This window comes from Ambystoma mexicanum, chromosome 3q, assembly GCF_040938575.1.
Source record: "Ambystoma mexicanum isolate Mex_15411 chromosome 3q, UKY_AmexF1_1, whole genome shotgun sequence".
Taxonomy (NCBI): domain Eukaryota; kingdom Metazoa; phylum Chordata; class Amphibia; order Caudata; family Ambystomatidae; genus Ambystoma; species Ambystoma mexicanum.
The window spans coordinates 756,855,396-756,876,577 of NC_090926.1; the positions used below are offsets into that span (position 1 = coordinate 756,855,396).

A 21,182-nucleotide genomic window follows, 5' to 3' on the forward strand; every position below is an offset into this window, starting at 1 on the left:
TCCATACGTACCATCTGGGGAACCTGCTCTCACCTGTGCGCATCTTCGTTGGCACCGCAGCTCAACTTCAAATCTTCCGGAACGCTGACATCTTCATCTTGGTACCACAGCTCACCTTCAAACCTTCGGGGACGCTGAAATCTTCATCTTGACACTGCAGCACAATGCGCTCCACCCGCGACCGCAGCACCTGCAAGTAAAAACGAAAGGCAAGGTTAGACACTAAACAGACATTGGGCCTCATTACGACCCAGGCGGTAAGTTACCGCCTGGGTCGTACCTTTACCACCATGGCGTAAACTATGTTTACGCCATGGTGGTTGTCGGACTTACCGCCCCATTCCGGGGTTGGCAGGGCGGTAAGTTCCCAATCCCCATTTACCCTTCCTCATTCCCATTTTTGCCCCATAGGGCATAATGGGAGTGGGGAAGGCGTTAAATCCTCCTCCTAAAAGCAGGTGTTAAATCCTCCATGGCGCTAAGGGACAGCGCCGACCCTTACCGCCTGGGTCGTAATGAGGCCCATTAAGTTTAAGGTTGCGCTACTACCGAACCTCACGCTTTTTCTTAAACCATCACTCACCTGTTATCGGACATTGCGGTTTCAACCGTCTTTACCCGGCCGCGTTCCGCACCTCCACAGCTGCATTTGGGCCGCATTTCCATCTATTGGGAAGAAAACAAAAGAGAAAACGTTATTCAGGAATAAACAACACTATTGAGAGCAATACTACCAAGACAGAAAACAGAAAGGGGAAAAGACAAGAGACATTGAGAGACACTTACCACCAACCAGGGGAAGCATAGTCGCAGCTGGATGGACTAGCATCCAGCCCGGAAAACTTAGAAAAAAAAATGCAGCTAGTGCTTTTTGTATTTATTTTATTTAAAAAAAATAGCACTTACCAAGATGCAGCTGCAGCTGCAGCTTTTCTGCCTGTAGTCTCCGGTCTCCGTCCTGCGAGTCCTGTCACCAATGAAGGAAAAGCCACCCAGTGGTAGCTTTTGTTTACTACAGCTGGCTGGCTTTTCCTTCATTAGTGCCGCAAAAGCAAAAGCGAGCACAGGCGGGCATCCATTTCACAAAATGGATGCTCCCATGTGCTTGCTTTTGTAAATTTTGAGCTTCAATTGCTCAAAATGTTACACAGGGACTTGAAAAAAAGTGCCAGTATATTTTTTTTATTATGGCCATATTTTTGGCCAATAAAATTTTTTGGCCGACCCATTCCTTTAAAGAGGGATCTTATTGTAACTTGAGAAAGAGCTGATGATTTGGCAAGACAGATGCTACAGACACAAGCAGGACAAGTTCCCTTGCCCGGGATAGCCCACTCTTCCACGCCACAGCAATCAACACTGGTTGAGGTGGTTCCCCCAGGGGCAGTGCCTCTAGCCCTGCCCGAACGATTCAACGGCGATCCAAACAAGTTTGCCATATTCATGAACTAATGTCGCCTTCATTTCTTATGCAGACTAGGAGCCTTTCCTAATGATCAAGCCAAAGTGGCATTCGTACTCTCATACCTAGGAGGCAATGCGGCAGACTGGTCAATACCATTGGTAACAGAAAGAATTAACACATATGCACACCTAAGTTTCTCAAGGAACAAACCCATTTGTTAGTTTTAAGGTTGGTAGTGAGGTGCTGAGGAGTGTAACACAACCCTGACACTAGGTTGTGGGTTTGAAAAAACTGGAAAAGGGAGGGTATCCACAAGTTGTGGACCCCTCGCGTCCCCTGCACACTCAAGGTTTTTGTCTGTGAACAGTCAATACATTCATTTCTTTAGATGCAATTATTTACAATCATGTTGGTCCAAAGATGTATGGAAAAGATCTTATGGTTCATTCAATAGCAATTAGTATGTTAGAAAAACTTAAAACTTAAATAAATGAGTGTCACTCTAGGTTCTCTGAGAAAGATATATATGCATATATTTGTTTATTTCACAAATATTCTTAGTAGGATTTTCTTCTTAACATGCATACAGTTCACATCTAACATTGTTGCCTGGTGTACAATTGTGCTGTAAGAGGATTCAATTCAACACTACAGCTAAGTCAATGCCTAGTCTGGGATACTGAATGGAAACCCTTATTGATATATCTTTATGTCCAGTTCATGCGTTCTGGATGACTACCCCTATATAACACCCCTCTCTTGGAATCCTCCTGACCCCACTGAGCCAAGAAGTAGTTCTGTTTTGCAAGTTAAAAGGTTTAATTGATAATTTAAACAATAGATATATATATATCACACCTTATAATAAATTAATGATTGAATATCACACTGAATCTGAGCAGTAATCAATAATGGATAGTCTGGCACTAGCACACTTCTTTATAATCAATGATGAGTGGTTATAGGATGGATAAGATAGCAACAATACTTTTATGGTTTCAAATGGATGCAATGTGGAATGAAATGCAGTACAGAAAATAACTTGATATGCGTTCAACAAAACAATGTAATCACTTTTCTCTGGCAATCCCCTCCCCCCTTTATGCAAGGAAATGGAAGGAAAGCACACAGTTCTCAGAAATGCAATCAAATGTAATTCAGTTCACCCCAGCAAGCTTAGATTACAGATCGGAGTTTTAAACACAGGCCCAAAATGCTTTTATATGTGCTGGCAATGAAGTGAAAAATATACTAAAATGCTTTTAATTCCCTCTAGAGGTTCAGGGTGAGTGGTATCAAGTTAATATTAGTCCAGGCTCACTTTAGCAAGGATCTAGGAGTAACTAGCAGGTTAAACAAATTTTTGGCAACTGAAAGCAAGAAAACTGCTGTTTTTACACGTGGAGAAATTTGCAAATCGCGGCAAAATTCGCGAGTGTGTTTTTCACGATTGCGGCAAAACTATCGGGGGTAGGAATGCGGTTCTAGGTTCGTAGAAAAGCCACGATTCCCAGCCTTCAGAGGAAAGTTACTGCAAGTCTCTAGCACAAACGGTCACGGAGATATGAGCGATTAAATAAAGGTCGTTTTTCAGATTTGAAATTTTAAAGTTCAAAAAGACAAGTGACAGCTAGCAACTGGAAAATGACAGGTGACAGCTTTACAAATGACAGGTGACAGTTAGGAGGCAGTTCTACTTAGATTAAAATAGCTTGGATTATATTATTTTAACTAAGAGATTGGTTCTGCACAGTTCTGCTAGCTACTCACACTATATTTTTGAATTAAATGGGCCTCGCCACGGATCAGGTTTTAGACTGGACTCTGGTCTCTGCACTTCACAGTGATCTGGGTCAGCTCTCTCTGGTTCTGCTAACAGTGGTCTGGTCTGGGTCTCTGAAGGTGGATAGATTGAAGTCTCTATGTTAGCTCTCTGGAGGTTGATGGAGGTAAAGTATGGATTTTCCGGCAGAGCTTCCAGCTGCAAATGGATTTGAAGGTCTCTATCTGTCCTGTCTGTCTGCTTTTATCTGTTTTTAAAATGGGTGTGTGTGCAGCATCACTAGACCCTACCCCTCTACACTTGCCATTGGCCCAATTCTCCCCTCTCCCATGATTGGGGAAGGAACTGTGAGTCAGAGCGATGTCATTTTATGGCTTGCAGAGAGGACACTCCCCTGTCAGATTGCACATAATCTATATTTGATAAAAAAAGACATATTTGCACAGGTACACATTTGTTTAAAATTACACGCACCCCTCACATATCACAGGAGGTATACCATTGTCCAAATCTGCTCTTCCTGGGAGCTTGCATTCAGAAATGGCAATATTTGCACTTTTTAACTGATTTTGCAATTTCGGACATTAACCCAAATTTACACACATGTGCGCAAGGAGCATGGACATTAGTTGATGAAGTGTCAGATTTTTCACATGCACACATTTTGAGTAATATCCTCTTTTCCGCTAAAACCCCCCTGAACATACCACCGGGTCCTAACACGTCTTAAAATGTGGGCAGAAAAATCACAAGAATTATGGTGTCATTTAAATAATTTTCACAAGTCCGTACTATGAGTTATTCATCTTTTTAGAGTTATGTTCTGGCCCCAAAGGGGTGTGGTTTCCCCCCAGCACAAGGTTGAATTTCTGGTTTTTCCAGTTCTGCCAAGCCAGCTTGCTCTCACAGGCAGTGCCCCTCCCCTGTCCTTACAGGAGGAAGCTCCATTTACGACTCCCGCCAATAAAACATTTGCCTGAGTCAGGACAGGGCTTTGTTCAGAGCTCCTGTATTCTGTGGGGGCTCCCCTTAATTCAATTATCATAGAGATGGCATATCCTTAGTGTGGCCGGCAAAAGGCAGATAGGCCTGGGAACACAGCTGTGACTCAAGTTTCACTCCTGATGGGGGGTAGTTGCCAGGCAAAATTGGAATCTCTTTAAGCCAGTTTTTAGCTACATGTCATTTCTATTCCCCAGTTTTCTGCATTCAAATAAAACTAAACATTTTTACATATGCAGCTAGAATGCTGATTCTAAGTTTAAAACTATGACATGTAAACAATTGAAACCTATGTGACACTCAAAAGTAGGTCACTCAGTCAATTTAAACACTTAGATTTTTAGTGTCTTTCAGTCCAAATGTATTTAAACTGCTGAAATCCACAGCTCAGCCAGTCTTGTTATAAACCTTCAAGTCACTTCAGAATATAACTTTACATTGGATCCACCTCTCAGTAAGTCTTTCTTTGGCTTGCCTTGGGTTCATTTATTCAGTTTTACACAAAAAAAGTAAAATCTGGTGTTCTTTTAAAACGCCTGGCTTTTTGATAGTGGTGAGTACTGGTACTGCACCCCTTTTTGGGATTTAAGAAAATGAATTCTCAACAGTTATGGGTTTGCTTTTGGCAGTCAGCATTGCCATTCCCAATGGTTTCAGACTACTGTGTGGGTAGTCCAATGGTGGTTTTAGGCAGTGCCCTTCTGTGCCCATAACATCGGCAAAAATGAGTGGCAGCCTATTCTTCATGCATTTCCCTGTGCATTTCCTGGGAAGCTCTGGCCATCATGATGTTTTCCATGTCAGTACTGCACAGTTTTGAGGTAGGGCTTGGATGCGTGGATAAAAACATCCCACAAGCCCCCCTCTTGCGATGGCCATTCTGTTTCACTGATGGGACTCGCAAGACCTGGGATGTTTCCTCATCTTCTTCCAATAGATGGCACAGTTCAGCATCTTTTCCTCCATCTGGTCGGATCGATCGGTTCTCCTCGCCGGTCCTGATGGGAAGATTGGGCGGTACCCTGGGCCTCCTTGCGTCATCCTCCCAGTCTCCGGATCATCCTCATTGGCCGGTCTCCAGGTTTTCTTTCTCCTAGGACGACAAAGGAAGAGCGGCAATACCTATTCATAGACGTTTTTCCACCACTGTTGAGATAGTGGGGCAGCATATGCATTTCATCATAACGAAACATTACATTCTTATTTTGAAAAAAAAACAGTATAACTAAGAGACAGTTTCATGCAAATCACAATATTTTAGAGACTAGATGTGGTATGTTTTATCGTTGGAACTGAATTAGTCTGAGACAGTACCCGCTAGGATTCCAGAGGATTCCTCCAGTAGTTGCAGTGTGTGCCTGGGATGGCAACACTTCAACTGGTTAATGTGGACCCACTTGTCTTCCCCCTCTGCCGAACCGCCTATGGGGATGCGGATCTTGTAGGCCACAGGGGAGATCTTGTGGATGATCTCAAAGGGTCCCTTCCATGTCGGCAAGAATTTCCGCTGTTTTGCCTGGTTTCTTTGGAAGTTGTATAGATAGACCCGGTCCCCCACCTGATATTCCTTCCTGGAAGTCTTCAGGTCATAGCGGGTCTTCATGCTATCAGCTGATCTTTCTAGATTCCGCTGAGCATAAGCAAAAGCATGTTGGAGGTGTTTCCTTAAATTCTCCACATACTCATGAGTTGTGGAGGCATTTATCAGTGTCTGCTCTTGGGTCCTGTAGAGCAAATGCTGAGGAAGCACCATCTTGCGCCCAGTCATCAACTCAAATGGTGACATTTTGGTTGCAGATGAAGGGGTAGATCTGATGGCCATTAGGACCAGAGGTAATCGGATATCCCAACTTGGCCCAGAATCTGCCACAAACTTTTTTTAGTATGCTCACAATGGTTCGGTTATATCTCTCTACTGCCCCAGAAGAAGCTGGCCTGTAAGCAATATGTAACTTCCCTTTGACCCCCAGTATCTCCCACATCTTTGTCATTACTTCACTGGTGAAGTGGCTACCTCTGTCTGACTCAATCCTTTGAGGTAGACCAAAACGGGAAAAGATGTGGTTAATCATCAAGGCAGCTGCCGTTTCCGCCTTGCAGTTTGGGGCTGGGAGACATTCCACCCACTTGGTAAACAAGCATGTCACAGTCAACATGTACTTATTCCCCCTAGCAGAGCGACTCACGGGGCCTACAAAGTCGATTTGTAAATCTGACCATGGCAGTGTCATCCCCCTCTTTTGGAGAGGCGCACGGTGCGTGAGGGATGATGGCTGAAATTGTGCACACACAAGACACCCCTTCAAGTATTGGTCGAGGTCCTGCCCCATGTGTGGCCAGTAAGCAACCTCTCTTAAGATTTCCAATGTTGTTTGAAACCCCCTATGGCCGGCGGTAGCCGCATCATGGGCGTGACTTAACATCAGGCTTCAGAATGAGGTAGGAACCACCCACTGATCGTGGCCAGCTTTGGATTTCCTTACCAGCAAACCGTCTTGGATTCGGAACATTTTTGGACATTTCATCAACACTCTTAGGTCCTCTTTCCCAGTGTAATCGGTATCCGTCAGGGGAAAGTTCTCAGGGTCCTCAAGGTGTTGGTAAAATTTACCAATTATTGGATCCCCCTTCTGAGCGGTAATCAAATCAGCATCAGGGGTCTCCTTACTCCATTGTGCAATTGAAAGGTCGTTGTGAGCATTTGTCTGGGACCTAGTGATAGCAGTGACCTGGATTTCCCCCAACAGGGACTCAATCTCAATTAGATCCCCTTGGATGGCCCCAGTTTTGGCCAGCTGATCAGCTAAGTCATTTCCAGTTTTGTCTGGTCCCTCTACTTTGGAATGACCCTTGATCTTCTTCCAATAGATGGTCATCTCATTCGAGGTGACCAGATCATCAATGTTTTGGATCAACTTCCCATGTTTCAAGGGTTTGTTGTTAGCACATAACATGCCTCTGGTTTTCCAATTAACCAGGTGCTCCACGAACCCGTTCCGTACATAATCCGAATCTGTGATTATGACCAGTTCGCGGAGTTGATGCTGGACAGCAGTGAGGATGGCCTGATGCACAGCCATCAATTCTGCCACCTGACTACTTCGGGGACCAATTTTGTATCCAGCGGAGGGTTCTGGGGACTCATTCACCCATGCATTCCCTACGCCGGCCACCAGTTCTTTCTCTCCGTCGTTGTCAACATGGTACGAGCATCCATCCACATAGACAGTGGGCATTCCCTCACACTTGTCCTCTTCAAAGACTTTGTGTGGGGAATTAAGGTATGCCTCCGTGTTGTCCTTGATTTTTAGACTTTCGTCCTCGAGACAGTTTTCTCTGGCACAATCATGCAAGTCAGCCAGACCTTGCGCTAGGGGACTCTTCTTGTTTTGGCCATATCTGACCTCCACAGGAAAGCCTTGCATTGACAGAATCCAGGAAGTAATTCGGGAATTACTCACATTTCCGGCCCGGATTCTATCACTTTGGAGATATTGCAGAGGCTGGTGTGGAGTCTCCACTATGATGTGTTCCCCCTGGATAAACGGGCGGTAATTCTTCAATGCCCACACCGTTGCCAGGAGTGCCTTCTCACAATCGTTGAATTTTTCCTCCACAGAGGATAAAGTTTTGCTCGCATAGGAGATTACTTTATTGACCTTGTCATGCTTTTGGTATAATACTGCCGTCAAGCACGTATTAGAGAACCCCGTCTCCAGGAAGAACTCCTTGTTTCTGACAGGGTAAGCTAGGCAAGGCGCTTGTGAGAGGCTTCTTTTGAGTTGTTTTACCGCCTCTGCTTGTTCTGGACCCCATTCCCACTTGACCCCCCCCTTCAGGAGATGAATCAGGGGTCTGGTGATCTCTGCGTAGCCCTCAATGAACTTTCTGCTGTAATTAGTCAGTCCAAGGAGGCTCCTTAGTTCCCGCAGAGTTGTGGGGTCTTTCAGTTTCTGAAGTGCTTCCACTTTCTTTTCCTGGGGACAGAGACCCTGAGGAGTAATCTCATGCCCCAAGAAATTAACACGGGTTCTACACCACTGTGCTTTCTGAAAGGAAAGTTTTGCTCCGGCGGCCCTCAACTGTGTCAGAACATAACGGATCTCCGCTATGTGTTCCTCTACAGATGAACTTTTGATGAGGACATCATCTACATAAGCCAGGTTACCCCTCACACCCAGGTCGGGCATGGCCTTATGTAGGAAAATATTGACCTCATTACCGGAGTTAAGGTATCCGAAGGGAGTCCGGGTCCATGTGTATTGCTGGCCCCCAAAGGTAAAAGCCAGTTTGTATTGGTCCTCCCTGCTGACAGGCACGGTCCAGTATCCATTGGTCAGGTCTATTGCAGTGAATACCTGTGACCCCTGAATCTGGGCCAGCCCTTGGTCAATGTAGGGAAGAGGCCATCGGGAAGTATGGACCTGTTTGTTGAGCTCCCTGAGGTCGGCGCAGAGTCTCCACTGGCCGTTCGGCTTCAATATTCCCAGCACCGGATTATTGAAGGTGCTGTGGACTGGACGGATTATTCCCCGGGACTCAAGGTTCTTAATTATTTCAGTAAGGGACTCCATTGATGCGAGAGGCAAGCGATATTGCTTCACAAACACAGGAGTCATGCCAGGGTCCGTGGGGATTGTTGTTGTGTGGATGTCGGTGCGACCACAGTCATATGAGTCTACCGCAAAGAGATCTTGGAAATCCAAGAAAACTTGTTTCAACTTTTGCTTTTGTTCCAGAGTCACACAGGCATCAGCTAGGTTGACTCTCTCTTCCATCATCTGCCTGAGGCCTGGAAAGACTTCTGGTTTGGCTATCTCAGCGGCCTCCTCCAGGTGGGTGGAGAAGTCCCTGGTAAGAGTGCTGATTTGGACTGGAGGCTTCAGGTGGGAAAGGCAGCCCTCATGGACCTGGAAAATCACCTCATCCCTCCTGAAGTCACAAGTCACGTCTTCCTTACCATAAGGGCAAGAAGTGTACACCAGGAAGTTCCCCCCATGCCGGGTAAAAATCCTGTCTGGTGTTGTATTGTCATCACTGTCACTGTCAAAGCAGTCCTTGGGGATTGGCCCTAACAGTTCATTACCTAAATCTATGGAAAAATGTCGGTCATCAACCGCCATTCCAATAATGGTGCCTGCGGCTAGAGTAATACTGTTTAAGTCGCTGTTATCCACCTCTATAGGAATGGTGTCATGTTCTATGTTGACTAATGCAGTTGGGTTTACCCCCAACCCTTGCTGTTGGAGAGAAGCGTTTAGATGTATGTAAGCATCAGGGTTTTTCAAATGTTGTCCTCTTTTAACTTTCACTTCCAGGGAGAATTGTCGGGTCCTTTCTGGGATGGTGACTTCCTCTTTGATCTGAATTTCAACTGCATAAGGTAGCAATTGACCTAAATGCTTTTTCTGGACCATCAAAGCCCATGGGATTATCCGCTAATCGGGACCAAGCTTTGAAGTTTATTAGGTCCAAACTAATGGCAAAGCGATTGAGAATGTCACTGCCTAAGTAAAAGGCGGCAGTGACGTCTCGCACGACCCAACAATTATGGACTATGCTCTTGTTGCCAATGGAGATTTTGAGCATACACCTGCTTGGCAGGAGATGTTTGGAATTAGGTGCTTCCAGGTCCATTTCCCATTTGTCTATCAGTTTGAATGTGGGAATGGCTGGATCTTTTGGGAGTTGGCGGAACATGGCTTCGCTGATGAAGCTCTTACCGTTGTTCACACACACTCGAGCGAGAACAGAGTCCTTCCCATCATTTAATTGGACAGGGATGAACAACTGCTCTCCGATTTGCTGAATATCAGCCAGGCTCTGAGCTGATTTCACATCTTTCTGGACTATAGGAGTGGGAGTTTCTGATTGTGGATTAGTATAGAATCTCAGAGTGTTTCCTTCCAGCGTGGAGTACCACTTTAGACTGGAAGGAAGGTTGATTTTCAGAAATAGAGACGACCCTCCATCACCAGTCTGTTGTCCTACTGCTATTACTGTCACGTCTGGAATTTGGCTATTCTGGAAGTGAAATTCTACTTGGTCAGATTTTTGTTCAACCATGTGGCAGGTGCCGTTTAAACTAACATGGTTGACACTCTGTTTTAATTTTATTGGTCGGCTAGTCTGGGTCCAGAGGACTTTGTTTACGCAATCTATTAGGGGTGACAACCTTCTCAGGAGGTCATTCCCTAGTAAACAAGGGGTGCCCTCTGGAGTCACAACTATGACCGGGTGTTTCACCTTGTGTCGCCCGATCTTAATGTCCAAGTCTGCTGTCCCCTCGACGGGAATTTCCTTCCCGTCAAAGTTCTGGAGTTGTCCAGGAAGAGAGGTGAGAGGAATTTGGTAATTCTCTCCCCTTTCTGCATTCAGTTCGTCAAAGGCCCTTCTGGACAGAAGGGTAGCTTGAGATCCAGCGTCCACCAGTGCCAAAATTGTACCCTGCCCCTGTACTTGTACCGGGGCATAGTATCTTCCCTCCTTCTCCTCAAGGGGGCACAGATAATGCACATTTTTGGACAACTGGTGGGCTAACTTTCTGGTTTTGGACATCGCTAGCGAAGAGATTTGGGCAGAATTCTGTGGAGAGCCTTGGGAATCTGAAAGAAAAAGTTGGCAACTGGAGATCAGAGCCATTGTGGGTTCCCCTGGCTCCGGTTCCGGGCCGCCCCCCCCTTTTTGGAGGCAGTCACCAGGATGGGTTTGAACCAGGGGATTTTCTTGCTGTTGGTTCTGGGATGAGATGGTGGGCGGCGGTAGCTCAGTCTCCACATCTCCCGAGTCTGGATATGCATCCCTAGGGACCCATTTTTCTTTGGGAGGAGTTGCCCCATCTCTGAAGAAGAAGATCCTTTTCCCAGGATCCTCTGAGGATCCCTCTCCCTCAAATTGGAAGATCTGTACCTCCTCCTCAAACTGAGTCTGTTTGGGTCTTTTGTTTCTCCTACCACCCCTCTGCTCCTTAGGAGGCAGACTTTCAGGGGCAGGAGATTTTGTTTCCGGTTCCTGGGTTTCCAGGGGCTGTTTACAAGCGAGGAAGGAAGCTTCCTCCAAGGCTTTACACCCCCCTTCCCCTTGTGCCTCCTCCCTGGGAACCGGTGAGTTATCGGAGTGCTGCCCCCGTCATTGTTCTGGAGTACCAGGTCCAGAGTTTGGGGCATTCTGTGCCGACATGCCCATCTGAGGGTTCTGCTGCGCCCTCAGTATTTGACCCAGATCCCGTGCCATATTTTGGACCTGGCGCTCTAATTGGGAAACCCGCTCAGGCTGATACGGGGCCCTGTTTTCTCCCCTGGGCTGATCCCGGGAAGGGTAGCTGTCCCTCCTCTGGTAGTACCCCTTGTTGGGAAGATTTGGATACCCCTCCACCCTTGGCCTCCCCTCTCCCGGATTAGGTTGTCTGGGCTCAGGGAATTGGGGAAAGAAGGATGGATGATTTTGGGGCTGGAAGTTGGGTGGATACCTGGGGAAGAAGTTCTGCCCAGGGTTTGGAGACTTTCTGCCCTCCAATAGGAAGTTGGGAGGGAAGTTACCTGGGTTAGGTGCTTGGCTGGATCCCCCCTTGGGCTGGAGGAGTCCACACATAACCCAGGATGGGTCGATTTCCCTTGTAACGGGGACTTACATAGTCAGGAGAGCGAGGGACCCCATTTGTGGGACTCCCTCCTTGACTCCCTGTTTGTGACTGGCCCGAGGACCTTCTGGGCCTAGCATTATTAGGTGCAAGTAGGTTTTTAGGCCCCCCCATCTCCAACTCTAAAACGGGGGTGACCTTTACCTCTGCCACCTTGGCAGCAGCAGGGGTGCTGTTAGTTTTGGGTTTTTTGGGCTGGTTTTTGTTTTCCACCGGTTTCTGCACCTCATAGATCCGGGTCGCCTGTTCAATGACCCAGTTTAAAGATCTTTTCTCATGAAAATCTCTCACGAGCTAGGTCATTATATATTTGGGCAAGGCATGGAAAAACGTATTAATAAATTCTCTGCTATCCGTGCGCACCCTTCTTGTGGTCTGTGCAAAAGCACGCTTTAACTCCTGCACAAATTCTTGTGGGGCCTGATCCTCCCCACATTGTAAATTGTAGGCTGCCTTGCGAGCCTCTTGAGGATTTCTATGAGTAGAAAAATGTTTCCCGATGGCCACCTTATAAGTGGACCATCTTAAATGATTTTGGTCCTCCAGCCCTGCAAAGAAACTGGAGTACTCTGGGGAGAATGTCCACTTTACATATTGGATACAGCTTTGGCTGTCCTTCAAATGGAAAGTCTCCATCATTTGCTCAAACAACTCTAAGTGCTCCCAAACAGAATACTTGGCATTCTTATGATAAGGCGTGATGACGCTCCTGATTGCCTTAATCTGCTTTAAGGGGTCCTTAAGCAAGGCCCTTTTTGCCTTATTGGCCTTTTTGGTTCGGGTAACCCTGGTCCATTCATCTTCTGACTCAGAGGCACTGCTCCCAGAGGTTCCCGTCTGTTCTTCCAGGTTTTCCCGGATTCTGCGAGCCTGGGAATGGCTGGCAGAATGTGGGGACCTGGTCTCCTGTGTCCTGTACCGCTCAGAGGAGTCTTCAGATCCCTCCTTGCTGCCAGGATTTGATGGTAACCCCCCCCACTGACCTAACTGGGCAGAGGTTTTCAGGATGCCCTTAATGGGCCTACTCTCCTGGGGTTCCCCATCAAATTGCACTGTGCTTGGGTGCCCATACCCGGATGCCCGCCCCTCCATTCCTGGGTGGTACTGGCCTATGAGCCCCATGCTTCTGGCTGGATAGTAATCTGCCATCCCTGTGGCCCTGTGCTCATGTGCACCAGGGGACATGGGGGTGGCAGAGTCCAGGGACTGAGAGAGATAAAGGCCTCTGGTACTAGGGCTCCTGGGGTTATGCTCAGGAGTTTCTCTTTCCCAGCGAACCTCATCTCTATCCGCCCCTGTTCCCTGTTGCAATGCAAGAGCCTGCACCTTCAGTTCCTCAGTTAAGGCCTTACTAGACTCTATCAGTCTCTCCTGCATCGCTACCTGTTGTTGGAGCCTATCATTGTGCTGGCAGAGAGCCTCATTCTCTCTCTGCGTTTCCTGATTGGTCCTGGAGCACTGGGCCAGTCTTTGCTGCAGGAGGGTTAGCTCCTGAGCTGTGTCCCTATTGGCCTGCTCCTTTCTTGCCAGAGCATCCTCCACCCTCCTGGTGTGCTCTAGCAAGTCCTGGTGTTCTTTTTGGAGGTCACCCAGTCCCTGGTGCGCCATGTGATTTTCTTCCATTTTCCTTTTTAAGTGGCAGACTTCCTGGCCTACGGTATCCCTTTCCTGACTAAGAGCCTGCATCTGTGCCGCCAGGTCGTCCCTTTGCCTTTGGAAGGCACCAGCTTTCTGGCGCTCCTGGTCAAACTCTGCCTGGGTATCCAGGTCTTTCAAAATCAGTTTATTGCTCTCTGCCTTCTCCCTATCTAGGTGGCTTTGCAGGGTGACTACCTGCTCAGCACATGCCCTATTGAAGTCTAACTGTTGCTCCAGCTTTTTCTGGCTCTGCAGCAGGGAGTCCAAACCTTCTTGGTACTCCTTCTGCAAGGCCAGAAATCTGGTATCCTGGTCAGCCTTTTCCTGTTGCAGGATGTCCATATCCCTCTTTATTTTAATGATGTGCTGTCTACTCTCATTTTCTGACTCCTGGCTCCCCTGCAGCCTCTGCTCAGAAGAGACCAGGTCAGATTGGACCTTCTCTAACGCCATCTGTCGCTTATTCGCCAGATCTTGGCTTTCAGTACATTTATCCTGCATGTCTCCCATATATAGGTACAGGTATGCCGCTATCCTAACCATCTTGTCTTGTTCATCCTTAGCTTTAGGAGCCATGTATAGTTCACTCAGGGCCACATGTAAGGGACCCTGATCTCTCCATATATCTGACCCTGTTTCCGTGACCTGTTGCGTGATGGCCTGCAACCAGACAGTCTGGTCCTGGTCAGTCCACTCACCTCTCACAAATAACTTATGTAAGAAGTGCTCTCTGGCTATTTTCATGTCTACTAAGGTCGTCATTCTAGAGATTGGTCTCTGTCCTGACTTACAGAAATTAGTATTTTATTTTTGCAAAACAGACCTTTTTCTTAGAGCGTTCCTTTGAGGAGTGCTTTACAGCGTAACACAGCGTGGTGATCCGACAGGATATGTGTATCTGGTCAGCTGGCACACTGTATTAATCTGCACAAGTGATAGATCTAATCCAAACGTCCGGCACGAGCCCCCAATTTGTAAGAGGATTCAATTCAACACTACAGCTAAGTCAATGCCTAGTCTGGGATACTGAATGGAAACCCTTATTGATATATCTTTATGTCCAGTTCATGCGTTCTGGATGACTACCCCTATATAACACCCCTCTCTTGGAATCCTCCTGACCCCACTGAGCCAAGAAGTAGTTCTGTTTTGCAAGTTAAAAGGTTTAATTGATAATTTAAACAATGGATATATATATATATCACACATTATAATAAATTAATAATTGAATATCACACTGAATCTGAGCAGTAATCAATAATGGATAGTCTGGCACTAGCACACTTCTTTATAATCAATGATGAGTGGTTATAGGATGGATAAGATAGCAACAATACTTTTATGGTTTCAAATGGATGCAGTGTGGAATGAAATGCAGTACAGAAAATAACTTGATATGCGTTCAACAAAACAATGTAATCACTTTTCTCTGGCAATCCCCTCCCCCCTTTATGCAATGCAAGGAAATGGAAGGAAAGCACACAGTTCTCAGAAATGCAATCAAATGTAATTCAGTTCACCCCAGCAAGCTTAGATTACAGATCGGAGTTTTAAACACAGGCCCAAAATGCTTTTATATGTGCTGGCAATGAAGTGTCACAAACGGTCACGGAGATATGAGCGATTAAATAAAGGTCGTTTTTCAGATTTGAAATTTTAAAGTTCAAAAAGACAAGTGACAGCTAGCAACTGGAAAATGACAGGTGACAGCTTTACAAATGACAGGTGACAGTTAGGAGGCAGTTCTACTTAGATTAAAATAGCTTGGATTATATTATTTTAACTAAGAGATTGGTTCTGCACAGTTCTGCTAGGTACTCACACTATATTTTTGAATTAAATGGGCCTCGCCACGGATCTGGTCAGGTTTTAGACTGGACTCTGGTCTCTGCACTTCACAGTGATCTGGGTCAGCTCTCTCTGGTTCTGCTAACAGCGGTCTGGTCTGGGTCTCTGAAGGTGGATAGATTGAAGTCTCTATGTTAGCTCTCTGGAGGTTGATGGAGGTAAAGTATGGATTTTCCGGCAGAGCTTCCAGCTGCAAATGGATTTGAAGGTCCCTATCTGTCCTGTCTGTCTGCTTTTATCTGTTTTTAAAATGGGTGTGTGTGCAGCATCACTAGACCCTACCCCTCTACACTTGCCATTGGCCCAATTCTCCCCTCTCCCATGATTGGGGAAGGAACTGTGAGTCAGAGCGATGTCATTTTATGGCTTGCAGAGAGGACACTCCCCTGTCAAATTGCACATAATCTATATTTGATAAAAAAAAGACATAATTGCACAGGTACACATTTGTTTAAAATTACACGCACCCCTCACATATCACAGGAGGTATACCCTTGTCCAAATCTGCTCTTCCTGGGAGCTTGCATTCAGAAATGGCAATATTTGCACTTTTTAACTGATTTTGCAATTTCGGACATTAACCCAAATTTACACACATGTGCGCAAGGAGCATGGACATTAGTTGATGAAGTGTCAGATTGTTCACATGCACACATTTTGAGTAATATCCTCTTTTCCGCTAAAACCCCCCTGAACATACCACCGGGTCCTAACACGTCTTAAAATGTGGGCAGAAAAATCACAAGAATTATGGTGTCATTTAAATAATTTTCACAAGTCCGTACTATGAGTTATTCATCTTTTTAGAGTTATGTTCTGGCCCCAAAGGGGTGTGGTTTCCCCCCAGCACAAGGTTGAATTTCTGGTTTTTCCAGTTCTGCCAAGCCAGCTTGCTCTCACAGGCAGTGCCCCTCCCCTGTCCTTTCAGGAGGAAGCTCCATTTACGACTCCCGCCAATAAAACATTTGCCTGAGTCAGAACAGGGCTTTGTTCAGAGCTCCTGTATTCTGTGGGGGCTCCCCTTAATTCAATTATCAGAGAGATGGCATATCCTTAGTGTGGCCAGCAAAAGGCAGATAGGCCTGGGAACACAGCTGTGACTCAAGTTTCACTCCTGATGGGGGGTAGTTGCCAGGCAAAATTGGAATCTCTTTAAGCCAGTTTTTAGCTACATGTCATTTCTATTCCCCAGTTTTCTGCATTCAAATAAAACTAAACATTTTTACATATACAGCTAGAATGCTGATTCTAAGTTTAAAACTATGACATTTAAACAATTGAAACCTATGTGACACTCAAAAGTAGGTCACTCAGTCAATTTAAACACTTAGATTTTTAGTGTCTTTCAGTCCAAATTTATTTAAACTGATGAAATCCACAGCTCAGCCAGTCTTGTTATAAACCTTCAAGTCACTTCAGAATATAACTTTACATTGGATCCACCTCTCAGTAAGTCTTTCTTTGGCTTGCCTTGGGTTCATTTATTCAGTATTACACAAAAAAAGTAAAATCTGGTGTTCTTTTAAAACGCCGGCTTTTTGATAGTGGTGAGTACTGGTACTGCACCCCTTTTTGGGATTTAAGAAAATGAATTCCCAACAGTTATGGGTTTGCTTTTGGCAATCAGCATTGCCATTCCCAATGGTTTCAGACTACTGTGTGGGTAGTCCAATGGTGGTTTTAGGCAGTGCCCTTCTGTGCCCATAACATCGGCAAAAATGAGTGGCAGCCTATTCTTCATGCATTTCCCTGTGCATTTTCTGGGAAGCTCTGGCCATCATGATGTTTTCCATGTCAGTACTGCACAGTTTTGAGGTAGGGCTTGGATGCGTGGATAAAAACATCCCACAAGCCCCCCTCTTGCGATGACCATTCTGTTTCACTGATGGGACTCGCAAGACCTGGGATGTTTCCTCATCTTCTTCCAATAGATGGCACAGTTCAGCATCTTTTCCTCCATCCGGTCGGATCGATCGGTTCTCCTCGCCGGTCCTGATGGGAAGATTGGGCGGTACCCTGGGCCTCCTTGCGTCATCCTCCCAGTCTCCGGATCATCCTCCTTGGCCGGTCTCCAGGTTTTCTTTCTCCTAGGACGACAAAGGAAGAGCGGCAATACCTATTCATAGACGTTTTTCCACCACTGTTGAGATAGTGGGGCAGCATATGCATTTCATCATAACGAAACATTACATTCTTATTTTGAAAAAAAAACAGTATAACTAAGAGACAGTTTCATGCAAATCACAATATTTTAGAGACTAGATGTGGTATGTTTTATCGTTGGAACTGAATTAGTCTGAGACAGTACCCGCTAGGATTCCAGAGGATTCCTCCAGTTGTTGCAGAGTGTGCCTGGGATGGCAACACTTCAACTGGTTAATGTGGACCCACTTGTCTTCCCCCTCTGCCGAACCGCCTATGGGGATGCGGATCTTGTAGGCCACAGGGGAGATCTTGTCGATGATCTCAAAGGGTCCCTTCCATGTCGGCAAGAATTTCCGCTGTTTTGCCTGGTTTCTTTGGAAGTTGTATAGATAGACCCGGTCCCCCACCTGATATTCCTTCCTGGAAGTCTTCAGGTCATAGCGGGTCTTCATGCTATCAGCTGATCTTTCTAGATTCCGCTGGGCATAAGCAAAAGCATGTTGGAGGTGTTTCCTTAAATTCTCCACATACTCATGAGTTGTGGAGGCATTTATCAGTGTCTGCTCTTGGGTCCTGTAGAGCAAATGCTGAGGAAGCACCATCTTGCGCCCAGGCATCAACTCAAATGGTGACATTTTGGTTGCAGATGAAGGGGTAGATCTGATGGCCATTAGGACCAGAGGTAATCGGATATCCCAACTTGGCCCACTTTTTTAGTATGCTCACAATGGTTCGGTTATATCTCTCTACTGCCCCAGAAGAAGCTGGCCTGTAAGCAATATGTAACTTCCTTTTGACCCCCAGTATCTCCCACATCTTTGTCATTACTTCACTGGTGAAGTGGCTACCTCTGTCTGACTCAATCCTTTGAGGTAGACCAAAACGGGAAAAGATGTGGTTAATCATCAAGGCAGCTGCCGTTTCCGCCTTGCAGTTTGGGGCTGGGAGACATTCCACCCACTTGGTAAACAAGCATGTCACAGTCAACATGTACTTATTCCCCCTAGCAGAGCGAATCACGGGGCCTACAAAGTCGATTTGTAAATCTGACCATGGCAGTGTCATCCCCCTCTTTTGGAGAGGCGCACGGTGCGTGAGGGATGATGGCTGAAATTGTGCACACACAAGACACCCCTTCAAGTATTGGTCGAGGTCCTGCCCCATGTGTGGCCAGTAAGCAACCTCTCTTAAGATTTCCAATGTTGTGTGAAACCCCCTATGACCGGCGGTGGCCGCATCATGGGCGTGACTTAACATCAGGCTTCGGAATGAGGTAGGAACCACCCACTGATCGTGGCCAGCTTTGGATTTCTTTACCAGCAAACCGTCTTGGATTCGGAACATTTTTGGACATTTCATCAACACTCTTAGGTCCTCTTTCCCAGTGTAATTGATATCCGTCAGGGGAAAGTTCTCAGGGTCCTCAAGGTGTTGGTAAAATTTACCAATTATTGGATCCCCCTTCTGAGCGGTAATCAAATCAGCATCAGGGGTCTCCTTACTCCATTGTGCAATTGAAAGGTCGTTGTGAGCATTTGTCTGGGACCTAGTGATAGCAGTGACCTGGATTTCCCCCAACAGGGACTCAATCTCAATTAGATCCCCTTAGATGGCCCCAGTTTTGGCCAGCTGATCAGCTAAGTCATTTCCAGTTTTGTCTGGTCCCTCTACTTTGGAATGACCCTTGATCTTCTTCCAATAGATGGTCATCTCATTCGAGGTGACCAGATCATCAATGTTTTGGATCAACTTCCCATGTTTCAAGGGTTTGTTGTTAGCACATAACATGCCTCTGGTTTTCCAATTAACCAGGTGCTCCACGAACCCGTTCCGTACATAATCCGAATCTGTGATTATGACCAGTTCGCGGAGTTGATGCTGGACAGCAGTGAGGATGGCCTGATGCACAGCCATCAATTCTGCCACCTGACTACTTCCGGGACCAATTTTGTATCCAGCGGAGGGTTCTGGGGACTCATTCACCCATGCATTCCCTACGCCGGCCACCAGTTCTTTCTCCCCGTCGTTGTCAACATGGTACGAGCATCCATCCACATAGACAGTGGGCATTCCCTCACACTTGTCCTCTTCAAAGACTTTGTGTGGGGAATTAAGGTATGCCTCCGTGTTGTCCTTGATTTTTAGACTTTCGTCCTCGAGACAGTTTTCTCTGGCACAATCATGCAAGTCAGCCAGACCTTGCGCTAGGGGACTCTTCTTGTTTTGGCCATATCTGACCTCCACAGGAAAGCCTTGCATTGACAGAATCCAGGAAGTAATTCGGGAATTACTCACATTTCCGGCCCGGATTCTATCACTTTGGAGATATTACAGAGGCTGGTGTGGAGTCTCCACTATGATGTGTTCCCCCTGGATAAACGGGCGGTAATTCTTCAATGCCCACACCGTTGCCAGGAGTGCCTTCTCACAATCGTTGAATTTTTCCTCCACAGAGGATAAAGTTTTGCTCGCATAGGAGATTACTTTATTGACCTTGTCATGCTTTTGGTATAATACTGCCGTCAAGCACGTATTAGAGAACCCCGTCTCCAGGAAGAACTCCTTGTTTCTGACAGGGTAAGCTAGGCAAGGCGCTTGTGAGAGGCTTCTTTTGAGTTGTTTTACCTGCTTGTTCTGGACCCCATTCCCACTTGACCCCCCCCTTCAGGAGATGAATCAGGGGTCTGGTGATCTCTGCGTAGCCCTCAATGAACTTTCTGCTGTAATTAGTCAGTCCAAGGAGGCTCCTTAGTTCCCGCAGAGTTGTGGGGTCTTTCAGTTTCTGAAGTGCTTCCACTTTCTTTTCCTGGGGACAGAGACCCTGAGGGGTAATCTCATGCCCCAAGAAATTAACACGGGTTCTACACCACTGTGCTTTCTGAAAGGAAAGTTTTGCTCCGGCGGCCCTCAACTGTGTCAGAACATAACAGATCTCCGCTATGTGTTCCTCTACAGATGAACTTTTGATGAGGACATCATCTACATAAGCCAGGTTACCCCTCGCACCCAGGTCGGGCATGGCCTTATGTAGGAAAATATTGAACTCATTACCGGAGTTAAGGTATCCGAAGGGAGTCCGGGTCCATGTGTATTGCTGGCCCCCAAAGGTAAAAGCCAGTTTGTATTGGTCCTCCCTGCTGACAGGCGCGGTCCAGTATCCATTGGTCAGGTCTATTGCAGTGAATACCTGTGACCCCTGAATCTGGGCCAGCCCTTGGTCAATGTAGGGAAGAGGCCATCGGGAAGTATGGACCCGTTTGTTGAGCTCCCTGAGGTCGGCGCAGAGTCTCCACTGGCCGTTCGGCTTCAATATTCCCAGCACCGGATTATTGAAGGTGCTGTGGACTGGACGGATTATTCCCCGGGACTCAAGGTTCTTAATTATTTCAGTAAGGGACTCCATTGATGCGAGAGGCAAGCGATATTGCTTGACAAACACAGGAGTCATGCCAGGGTCCGTGGGGATTGTTGTTGTGTGGATGTCGGTGCGACCACAGTCATATGAGTCTACCGCAAAGAGATCTTGGAAATCCAAGAAAACTTGTTTCAACTTTTGCTTTTGTTCCAGAGTCACACAGGCATCAGCTAGGTTGACTCTCTCTTCCACCATCTGCCAGAAGCCTGGAAAGACTTCTGGTTTGGCTATCTCAGCGGCCTCCTCCAGCTGGGTGGAGAAGTCCCTGGTCAGAGTGCTGATTTGGACTGGAGGCTTCAGGTGGGAA

The 21,182-nt window shown here is 46.5% G+C and overlaps 1 protein-coding gene across 2 annotated transcripts in view; it reads left to right on the forward strand.

Moving 5' to 3' along the window:
• Positions 1-21,182, forward strand: part of UNC13D (unc-13 homolog D) — a 2,023,528-nt gene that overhangs the window by 1,884,212 nt on the left and 118,134 nt on the right. The window lies entirely within an intron of this gene.